This window comes from Oncorhynchus tshawytscha, linkage group LG02 (genome assembly GCF_018296145.1).
Source record: "Oncorhynchus tshawytscha isolate Ot180627B linkage group LG02, Otsh_v2.0, whole genome shotgun sequence".
Classification (NCBI taxonomy): Eukaryota; Metazoa; Chordata; class Actinopteri; order Salmoniformes; family Salmonidae; genus Oncorhynchus; species Oncorhynchus tshawytscha.
The window spans coordinates 50,976,006-50,987,422 of record NC_056430.1 but is presented as its reverse complement, the minus strand read 5'-3'; positions in this window follow the sequence as shown (position 1 = coordinate 50,987,422).

Below are 11,417 nucleotides of genomic sequence, written 5' to 3'. Positions count from 1 at the left end.
GTTGTGTGTAATACTCCTGGTGACTCATAAAGACTGGATGGGTGATGATGATTTAGAAGTGATTTGTAGCCAGGGGCTGACAACATCCTTTTCTTTGACCAGACTGAATTATTTAAACAAGGCGTGCTATAAACAACTGGTCATTCCTTTTTTCCTTTCATGTCTACGGGCAGAAAGGAGAGCGGTCGATAGGACCACACATGTGCAACTGGTCAGACCCGATTGATCGACACTGAGAGTGAGGGTCCAGACTCGCTCACGATCCGAGTCGTACCACACTTGTTTCGATTCTGTAGATGACAGCTGGTGCAGTCAAAGACAATGACATGTTTACACCATATGCAGGTTTGAATTATTTATCGACTTTTGACGCAATCCATTAGTGTGGCTGTGCAACTTCACCTATCTTATTGCCAACACATCAGTGAACCTCTCAAGAAAGGGAGAAAGCGAGGAGGCATTCGAAAGGGTGTAGTCAGAGAGGAACAGGCGACGTGAGAGGGTTTACTCTGCCCAAAGATAAGACCACGAAGTGAGGAATTTTTGTTTGTTGGTCAATGAGAGAATGTCAAATTTTGTCAACAAAAAATTGAATTGCTAATTTGCTACGTGAGGCTTATTTAATCGAATAGAAGTTTCATATTGCTTAGGTTGTTACGAATGTGCTGATATAAGTGGACGTACGTGGCATTTTGGCAACTTAAAAAACACGGGTATCTGCCCATTCATTGGCTAGAATGGTCCCACCTGATCTTGCCTACTCCCGCCTTCCTTCCATTAAAGACAATACAGTGCTTCCATCTTTGAGGACATGTATTACCATTGTTAGAGCGGTCACTCGACTATCTTGTCAATATAATAGATACTCTTAGGGTGTAGAAGGACACCTTGGCGTCAGTCCGCTGGCGCTGGCAGTGCCATCATCTGTCGGTTCCCGGTGATCAAAGTGAAAGCGGCCCTGCCGGTACCCTCCACAGGGCTCCTCTGTGACAGCTTGGCCCCTGGTTGGCCCCTCTCAAAGCATGTTGGCACTGCCCGACAGCGTTGGCACTGTCCAGGCCCGGGCCCCCTCCATCCTGCCGTCCCATTGGCCAGCCCGCAGGGAGCAGACAGGAGACGGCCTGCTGCAGTCAAGCTCCAGACTGACCATCTGGGTCTCCTTCTCTGTTTTTTTTTCTCTCTCTCAATTCCAGCTGACTCTTGCTCTTCACTTCTCTTTTCCCATTTGCCAAGATTTGCATTCACTTTCTGTCCTCTCTCTTTTTCCCTCTTTTTCCATCTCTCTCTCCATCTCTCTCTTCATTCCTCTTTCTAGCCATAGCTTTGTAATGTGATATTTAACTGTTTGTCATTTCTGCATTTCAAGCTTCTGTCATAGAATAAACAGTAGTGTGGAGATCATTTAAATTGATAGTTTACTGTGGTGTCCATTGTTAATACAAATAATGATAATAAAGTAGTTAACCGTCTCCTCTGTCTACACTACTGGCTTAAAATCCTACTGTTCCTCGATAGATTCGGAGTTCATTGACAATTTTGAGAACTTCTGGAAGAGGCCCCAGTTTCACAAGAGGAATGGCTTGCATCCAAATAGGAGAGAGGCAAGAGTTCTCTCGGCGAACAACGAGGACGTTCTGTCTGGATGTTCTGGTTCTCACATAGACCTGGCTCAATGGTTTGATCATGGATAAAGACATTGAAATAGCTGATTACAACATCTTCAGGTGTGATAGACTGAAAAAAGGGGGAGGGGTGGCTATATATGTGAAATTGACTCTCGTGGCATCATTTTGTCTAAGTGTCACTATCCCCAAAAGGTTTGAGTGTTTGGTTATAGATGTGGCCTTATGCCAAAACATGCATATGTTTGTAGCTGAGATTTACTGCCGCCCTGCTGCACTGGAATAGGGTGTTGGTACTATTTCTGTATTTAAAACTTTTCCGTAATCTGAATTATACTGAACAAAAATATAAACGCAACATGTAAAGTGTTGGTTCCATGTTTCATGAGCTGAAATAAAAGATCCCAGAAACTTTCCATACGCACAAAAAACAACATATATATATTTTAGAAAATATGGCAGTTTTCTGATGTCAACATTGTGAACAGAGTGCCCCAATGGTGCGGGGGGGGGCATAAGCTACGGACAATGAACACAATTGCATTTTATTGATGACAATTTCAATGCACAGAGATACCGTGACGAGATCCTGAGGCCCATTCATCCGCCGCCATCACCTCCTGTTTCAGCATGATAATGCATGGCCCCATGTCGCAAGGATCTGTACACAATTTCTGGAAGCGGAAAATATCCCAGTTCTTCTATCGCCTTCTTCCATGGCCTTCACCAGACATGTCACCCGTTGAGCATGTTTGGGATCATTTTTGATCGACGTGTACAACAGAGTGTTTCAGCAGTTTCACACAGCCATTGAAGAGGAGTGGGGACAACATTCCACAGGCCACAAGCAACAGCTTGATCTTTGAAATTGTTGCATGTTGCATTTATATTTCTTTGGGGAGATTTTAACCTGGATTAGTTTATCCCGGGCCTCAGATCATTTGAATAAAATATTTGTATCGACTTTAACCTGACTCAACTAATATCCAAACCTACATGGATTAATGTAAGAAACCCAACAAACTCCTCCCTGATTGAACAAATTTTGACAAAAGCCCCCCATAAGTACTTATTGAGTGGTGTTTTTTCTAATGACATCAGTGATCGCTATCCCATTGCATGTATTAGAGATACAAAACAGAAAAACATTGATTCTTGTATTAATATATATATATATATATATATATATATATATATATATATATATATATATATATATATACACTGCTCACTGCTCAAAAAAATAAAGGGAACACTTAAACAACACAATGTAACTCCAACTCAATCACACTTCTGTGAAATCAAACTGTCAACTTAGGAAGCAACACTGATTGACAATAAATGTCACATGCTGTTGTGCAAATGGAATAGACAACAGGTGGAAATTATAGGCAATTAGCAAGACACCCCCAATAAAGGAGTGGTTCTGCAGGTGGCGACCACAGACCACTTCTCAGTTCCTATGCTTCCTGGCTGATGTTTTGGTCACCTTTGAATGCTGGCGGTGCTTTCACTCTAGTGGTAGCATGAGACGGAGTCTACAACCCACACAAGTGGCTCAGGTAGTGCAGCTCATCCAGGATGGCACATTAATGCGAGCTGTGGCAAGAAGGTTTGCTGTGTCTGTCAGCGTAGTGCCCAGAGCATGGAGGCGCTACCAGGAGACAGGCCAGTACATCAGGAGACGTGGAGGAGGCCGTAGGAGGGCAACAACCCAGCAGCAGGACCGCTAACTCCGCCTTTGTGCAAGGAGGAGCAGGAGGAGCACTGCCAGAGCCCTACAAAATGACCTCCAGCAGGCCACAAATGTGCATGTGTCTACTCAAATGGTCAGAAACAGACTCCATGAGGGCGGGGAGGAGGAACAGGGAGTACTGGGCTCTGGACACGCACAGGAAGCCTGGTGCGGGGGGCTGCCACCGGAGGGCTGGTGCATGTAGGTGGCACTGGATAGACCGGACCGTGCAGGCGAACTGGAGCTCTTGAGCACAGAGCCTGCCCAACTTTACCTAGTTGAATGCTCCCAGTCGCCCTGCCAGTGCGGCGAGGTGGAATAGCCCGCACTGGGCTGTGCAGGCGAACCGGGGACACCATGCGTAAGGCTGGTGCAATGTACGCCGGCCCAAGGAGATGCACTGGAGACCAGATGCGTAAAGCCGGCTTCATGGCACCTGGCACGATGCCCACTCTAGCCCGATGCCCACTCTAGCCCGGCCGATGCGAGGAGCTGGTATGTACCGCACCGGGCTATGCACCCGCACTGGGGACACCGTGCGCTCCACAGCATAACACGGTGCCTGCCCGGTCTCTCTCGCTCTCCGGTAAGCACAGGAAGTTGGCGCAGGTCTCCTACCTGGCTTCACCATACTTCCTGTGTGCCCCCCCCAAGAAATTTTTGGGGCTGACACTCGGGCTTCCAGCCCTGCTTCCGTGCTGCCTCTTCAAACCGCCGCCTCTCCGCTTTGGCTGCCTCCAGCTCTGCCTTGGGGCGGCGATATTCCCCCGGCTGCGTCCAGGGTCCATCTCAATACAGTATTTCCTCCCAAGTCCAATAGTCCTGACATCGCTGCTCCTCCTGCCGATGCCTGTAACCACGCTGCTTGGTCCTGTAGGGGTGGGTGATTCTGTCACAGCTTTCTTCCTGGGAAGGAGAGGACCAAAGCGCAGCGTGGTAAGTGTCCATGGTTTTAATAGGAAAACTCAAACATGAACACAACTACAAAACAAGGGCCGTGAAAACCCAAAACAGTCCCGTGTGGCACTGACACAGGAAACAATCACCAACAAAATACCCAAAGAATATGGCTGCCTAAATATGGCTCCCAATCAGAGACAACGATAAACACCTGCCTCTGATTGAGAACCAATCCAGGCAACCATAGACTTACCTAGACACCTAAAAGAACACAACCCCATAAATCTACAAAACCCCATAGACAAGACAAAACACATAAATCACCCATGTCACACCCTGGCCTAACCAAAATAATAAAGAAAACAAAGATAACTAAGGCCGGGGCGTGACAATAAGGGTGTTATTGTCACCATAAAAGCTCAAACTGCAGTGGCCTAATTCCAATAGTGCCAAATTATTCAGCAAATAAAGGGCGATTGTCACCATTAAAGGTGAATGGAGTTTTAATGCTCATTCACACCCGCACCGTTTTACAACAGGTCTGAATTATAATGGGAAACATGCGTAGGCCTATGTATGGCATGCGCTGAGTTTATAAATCTCAATATTTTTTTATCTAGATATTCTTTTCAAAAATGGCACATGCAGCCTCATTTAGAACTGTTGCAATTTCACACTAAATACTGTATCTGCATGTGCAATTCCTGAAAAGACTGCACATAAATATATTTATAAACTTGGCGCAAGCCATACATGTGCATGTTACCCATTTAAATCAGACCTGTCATAAAACGATTAAAAATCCATTCACCTTTTATGGTGACAATCGCCCTTTATTTGCTGAATAATTTGGCACTAATAGAATTAGGCCACTGCAGTCTGTAAAATGTAGAGCAATGGCATATTTGATTGCATTTCTGTAGTGGTGTGGGCAGAATGTTGGGATATTTTGCAGTGATTCTTTCAAACTTAACATGGGTCATTGATATTCACGTAATAATAAGGAATTATTATCGACCACGCCCGCAAATTGTGGAAAACAAACATTCTTTCCCATTCACCCCCATTATAAAAGAGCCAACTTCATCATCGATTTTTTGTTATACATAAATATACAATAGGTGGGTCTAATCCTGGATGTTGATTGGTTAAAAGCGCAGCTGTTGTCTCTTCCACAAGTTACCACTGGATAATGCTATGACGTTGAAATTCCTATTTACTCTGTTCCATCTCACTGCGCAATCCACTGTCTCATCAATTTATAAACTTGATCTCCACTGTAAAAAGCATGTAGACATTATCTCCCATTTCATTTTATCTAGCAATTATTTGGTTTTCAATAGCAGAGATTTGTATACAACTTGTTTCTCTGACATTTGCAACATATTGAAATTCGATCTCCAGCTGTCCCATAGTAATGACCATGTAGGGGTCGGGAGTTGGGAGTTGGGATGAGGCAGGCAGCATTTCTCAGCCAGTCAAAATCATGAATCAGCATCATTTTTATGGACTTATAGAAATGTCAAGTCTCATAGCAAAATGTCTGAATGCTTATTTAAATAAGGCATTTAAGTTTTTATTTTTAATACATTTACAAACCTCTTTTCACTTTATCATGATGGGGTATTGTGCGTAGATTGATAAGGAAAAAAATATTTGATCAATTTTAGAATAAGGCTGTAACGTTACAGTTCAAGGGGTCTGAATACTTTCCGAATGCACTGTATATATTGGAAACAATTTAAAAGTAGGGGCCAGTGGAGGCTGCTGAGGGGAGGACGGCTCATAGTAATGCCTGGAACGGAGCAAATGGAATGGTAGAAACCATTCCTCTGATTCCGCTCCAGCCATTACCACAAGCCCGTCCTTCCCAATTAAGGTGCCACCAACCTCATGTGGTAGGAGCCCAAACTTCTGTGCCAATATTTTGTTAATCAGTAGATTATGTCCTCCTGCCTTGGTCTAGGCTCTGAGATTAAATAGGTTTAGGCCTATGATGTCATGCTCATATCGCAGAGCAATACTATAGCCTACCCATACTATCAAATAGACTACATTTATATGAAGCTACCAGTCAATTTACTGTGTTGGAGTAATATATGCTTTATTTGGCAAAGGACTGTGACAGTTTCTGAAAAATAAAACAATGGCAAATTGTTTTGGACCTGTCAGCAGAACGTTTGAATTCAACAATGTTTTGCATCAACTTTTCCTCAACCTAAATATAGCCCGCAAATTCAGAAAAATTGTCTAGCCCTCAAAACAAATTTAAATCACAGTAGGCTACATACATACTTCAATGTAAAATATCAACTGTCTTGATGTTCACCTCTGTCATGTTAAATGTGTATGTTGGCTAGACACCGCGCTGCCTATCACAAACAGCAAAACTTGAAAAAGCCGATCTATTTAGGCCTTCATATCTATTTACATATTACATGAGAGATGTGCATGGTAATTTAGTTTAGGCCTATGGCTACTTAATTAAGTAATATGAACCCATCAAGGCGAGAAAAGTAAATAATTTATTCTGCAATGGTTATGAAAATAAAATAAATAGAAAATAGATTACTATGTCTAATTATTTTAGATTCCAAAAATAAAACACACTCTATTTTTGTTTTTCCCACTAATGGCAAGTGGCTGCATCTTGTTACTGTTTTTATGACTAAGCATGTCATCATATCCCCATTTGCACAAAATACTTAGGCCTACTTGCTATATAATACTTCAACCACTAGAACGTGGCTCTCCAACCCTGTTCCTGGAGAGCTACCCTCTTGGAGGTTTTTGCTCCAACCCCTGTTATAACCAGAGAGGAAGAGAGCGGCCCAACTAGCCGGAAAATCATTCTCCCTCCAGCAGGTGGAGATTTTTAATTGTTTCACTGTCATGCCCTGACCTTAGTTATCTTTGTTTTCTTTATTATTTTGGTTAGATCAGGGTGTGGCGAGGGTGGTATGTGTGTTTTTGTCCTGTCTAGGGTTTTTTGTATATTCTATGGGGTTTTGGTATGTCTAGGTAAATGTAGGTCTATGGTGGCCTGTATTGGTTCCCAATCAGAGACAGCTGTTTATCGTTGTCTCTGATTGGGGATCCTATTTAGGTTGCAATTTTCCATGTTGGTTTTGTGGGTTATTGTCTATGTGTAGTTGCCTGTTTCAGCACTCGTGTTACAGTGGGGCAAAAAAGTATTGTCAGCCACCAATTGTGCAAGTTCTCCCACTTACAAAGATGAGAGAGGCCTGTAATTTTCATCATAGGTACACTTCAACTATGACTGAGAAAGAAAATCCAGAAAATCACATTGTAGGATTTTTAATGAATTTATTTGCAAATTATGGTGGAAAATAAGTATTCGGTCACCTACAAACAAGCAAGATTTCTGGCTCTCAGACCTGTAACTTCTTCTTTAAGAGGCTCCTCTGTCCTCCACTTGTTACCTGTATTAATGGCACCTGTTTGAACTTGTATAAAAGACACCTGTCCACAACCTCAAACAGTCACACTCCAAACTCCACTATGGCCAAGACCAAAGAGCTGTCAAAGGACACCAGAAACCAAATTAAAGTAATCATCATTGTCCTGTTGAAAAACAAATGATAGTCCCACTAAGTGCAAACCAGATGGGATGGCGTATCACTGCAGATTGCTGTGGTAGCCATGCTGGTTAAGTGTTCCTTGAATTCTAAAAAAAAAAGTAATTAGTCAGCCACCAATTGTGCAAGTTCTCCCACTTGCAGTAAAATTATTCAATTTTTAACATTTTTGTCTCTGGAACAGGAGTGGAGAATTTATTTATTTATTTCAGCAGCTCTTGAGAAAATGAAAATACAATGAATGTAAGGTTATTTGTGAATGTAAAAATCGAAATCTACTGTTTTTTAAGGTTGTGTCATTATATTTGTGGTGCGGTCACGAGAAATTATTGGGGAAAAAATGGGGTCCCCAGAAATTGTGGTGGGAAGTCCCCGCAGAAAAAGTTTGAAAACCATTGCCATAGCCAAACCTCTGGGGTATTATTTCCCCACAACAAGGGTTAACATATTGGAAAGGGTCATGTCTATGATCCCCCAAGTGTACATAGCGCAGCCCTGGGGAGGAAGCTTGGTCATGTAGTACTCTGTCACACCCTGCCGCTTCTCAAACAGATGAGATCAGAGGATGAAATCAGAGGCGCCCAGCACAGTCCTTCCATCACCCACTCTGCCCCCCACCCCCCTACCCACCTTCCAGTACCAATGACCCCTGTAAAAGATTGTGGAAGGAGATGTGAAGGCCGGGTTAGGTCATCGGTTTGGCTAGAAATAATTGATTAGACTATATTTACTTAGGTGGTGCCAGAGTTGGTCCGGTGGTAGTGCGGACTCTAGACTAAACATTACCCTATGGGGCAACCCACCCTGTGACTTTCCAAATCTGTCTCCCCATCTCATTCCTCTCTATATGAATCCATTAAATTATTAATAATTGGCCTACACTTCTCATTTAAATTATTTTAAAAAACTTTAAAAATAGACTATAGTAAGAATGGATAGCGTTGATGTGGTTAACCAACCATCGGATGTCTTAACTGTAGGTGTGCATTGTACAGAGTAACACACTTCATTTACCACACATGGTGTAGTGGAGAGATGGAGAGAGACATCCGACCGTTTTAAGCAGTGGTAAATGTTGTAAGTGGTGAATAATTCATAGGATATAAATGTTGTTCCAGGTTGACTACGCGGAAAGGCCGTTTAGGACGGTGTAGTAGAGTTGTCAGCCAGGCTGAGCCAGCTTGTCTTCATAGATTATTCATAGATTCTTCCCCAAATAAATACAGTAACATCATTTTAGCTTGAAAACTAAGTCAAAACCATGTGCGTCAGGGTCTGGCAGTAACAACTATAGTAGGTATCCCAAACAAATCTCAAAGTACTTGAAAATGTCATAGCAGAGGCCCTCAGGAATAAATACAAATGAAGTTACAGTAGCTGTCGGATTCATCATTATTTAAATGCTACTAGATGGTGTTGTAGTTTGCTTTGGCTGAATGCATTATTAGTTTTTCCAGATAGTTTCAGTGTCTCAACCCTAATATTAAATAATGTAAAGCATGATATTCAATTGATTTATTTCATTTTTTTCTTTAAAACAACAACACTAACAATGTTAAAGTGGTGTGTGACAATATCTGTCACGGTGGACTCTCCTGCTGCACAATCTTGCATAAACATTCCATTTTCATAACATCAAGAGACATCACTTCATCTCATTACGATAGAAAATAACATTACGATTATAGCAAAGCAACCAAAAAATATTTAAAGGAAAAGCATTCAACAGGTAATGCACATACAAAGTATTCCACAATTTCAGTTTTGTTTTGGCACATTTTGATCAGAGAAAGAACAAAAAGAAAAACAGATTCTTAAGTAAAAGTGACAGTGCATGTGACTACCTACCCTTGGCAGCCACTAGTGGTCCTTATGGATCTCCACTATCGTTTGGCTTGATGTGCACAGCCGGTAATACACTCACGTCCCCCTGCGACCGGTTCCGACCATAAAGCATTCAGGCTACAAAGGCTTCAACTTAATTTAATGGCGAGAAGGCGGGGAAAATATGAATACTTTCTTTATGAAACAATTTTCCTCCACCATGCTAGAGTCGTTAATACCTAGGAATGCTACTTCCTGATGTTGCGCTCCGCGTTCAGCCAATTAGGTTGTAGCAGTCTTGTATTTCAAACCCAAACGATTCAATTATTTTTATTTGTCAAATCGCAGCCAACTATCGATCATCATTTCACCAAAATAAGATCCTCAATATTTATTGGAAAGGAGCATCAAGCTCATCACCGTGCACTTTCGCCACCCTGTGAAACTCATAACTTATTTAATCTGTACCCTAATAAACTGCATGCTTTCCCAAATTGTAGTGGGAGGACCACACAACATATCATTGTGTGACTTTACTTCGATACAATGGTTATGATATCAATAGTTGCGCATAATGGCGCTTCCACCGCCATTTCTCGCATAATGAATTTGACCTACACAAAAAGATGTCTAGCGTATTTTGTTTTGTCAACATTTGGAAAGTTGACTGAAAAATGTTCTGTTTCCATCAGGCCTGTAAATGAAATGTTTTATTGGACATGTACTTTACTCACCTGAAAAGGTTGGATGGAAACCTGATAATTGGTACAGCATATCTTGTATATTGAATTCACAAACTCATCTCAGGGAGTGTGGTTTGACATAAGACTCATCTGTAGGGATGCTAGACACTAAGACCATTTATAGAATTTAAATGTAATTTTTGGCACATTTCAGTAGAATATATCAAAGTCTGAATCAAATAACAGATCATATAACTAACATACAGTGCCTTTAGAAGTATTCAGACCCCTTGACTTTTTCCACAATTTGTTATGTTACAGCCTTATTCTAAAATTAATTAAATATTTTTTCCCCCTCTCATCTTTCTGCACACACACACACAAAGCAAAAACAGGTTTTTAGAAAAGTTAGCCAATTTTTTACAAATACAAAATGGAAATACCACATTTACATAAGTATTCAGACACTTTACCCAGTACATTTTTGAAGCACCTTTGGCAGCGATTACAGCCTCGAGCCTTCTTCGGTATGACGCTGCAAGCTTGGCACACCTGTCTTTGGGGAGTTTCTCCCATTCTTCTCTTCAAATCCTTTCAAGCCATGTCTTTCAAGCCATGTCTGACACTCCATGGGGAGTGTCGCTACACAGCTATTATCAGGTCTCTCCAGAGATGTTAGATCGGATTCAAGTCCGGGCTCTGGCTGGGCCACTCAAGGAGACTTGTCCCGAAGCCTCTCCTGCATTGTCTTTGCTGTATGCTTAGGGTTGTTGTCCTGTTCGAAGGTGAAACGTCACCCCAGTCTGAGGTCCAGGTTTTCATCAAGGAGCTCTCTATACTTTGCTCCTTTCATCTTTCCCTCACCCTGACTAGTCTCCCAGTCCCTGCCGCTGAACAGCATCCCCACAGCATGCTGCTGCCACCAACATGCTTCACCCGTAAGGATGGTGCCATGTTTCCTCCAGATGTGACACTTGGCATTCAGGCCAGAGTTCAATCTTGTTTCTCATGGTCTGGGAGTCTTTAGGTGCCTTTTGGCAAACTCCATGCGAGC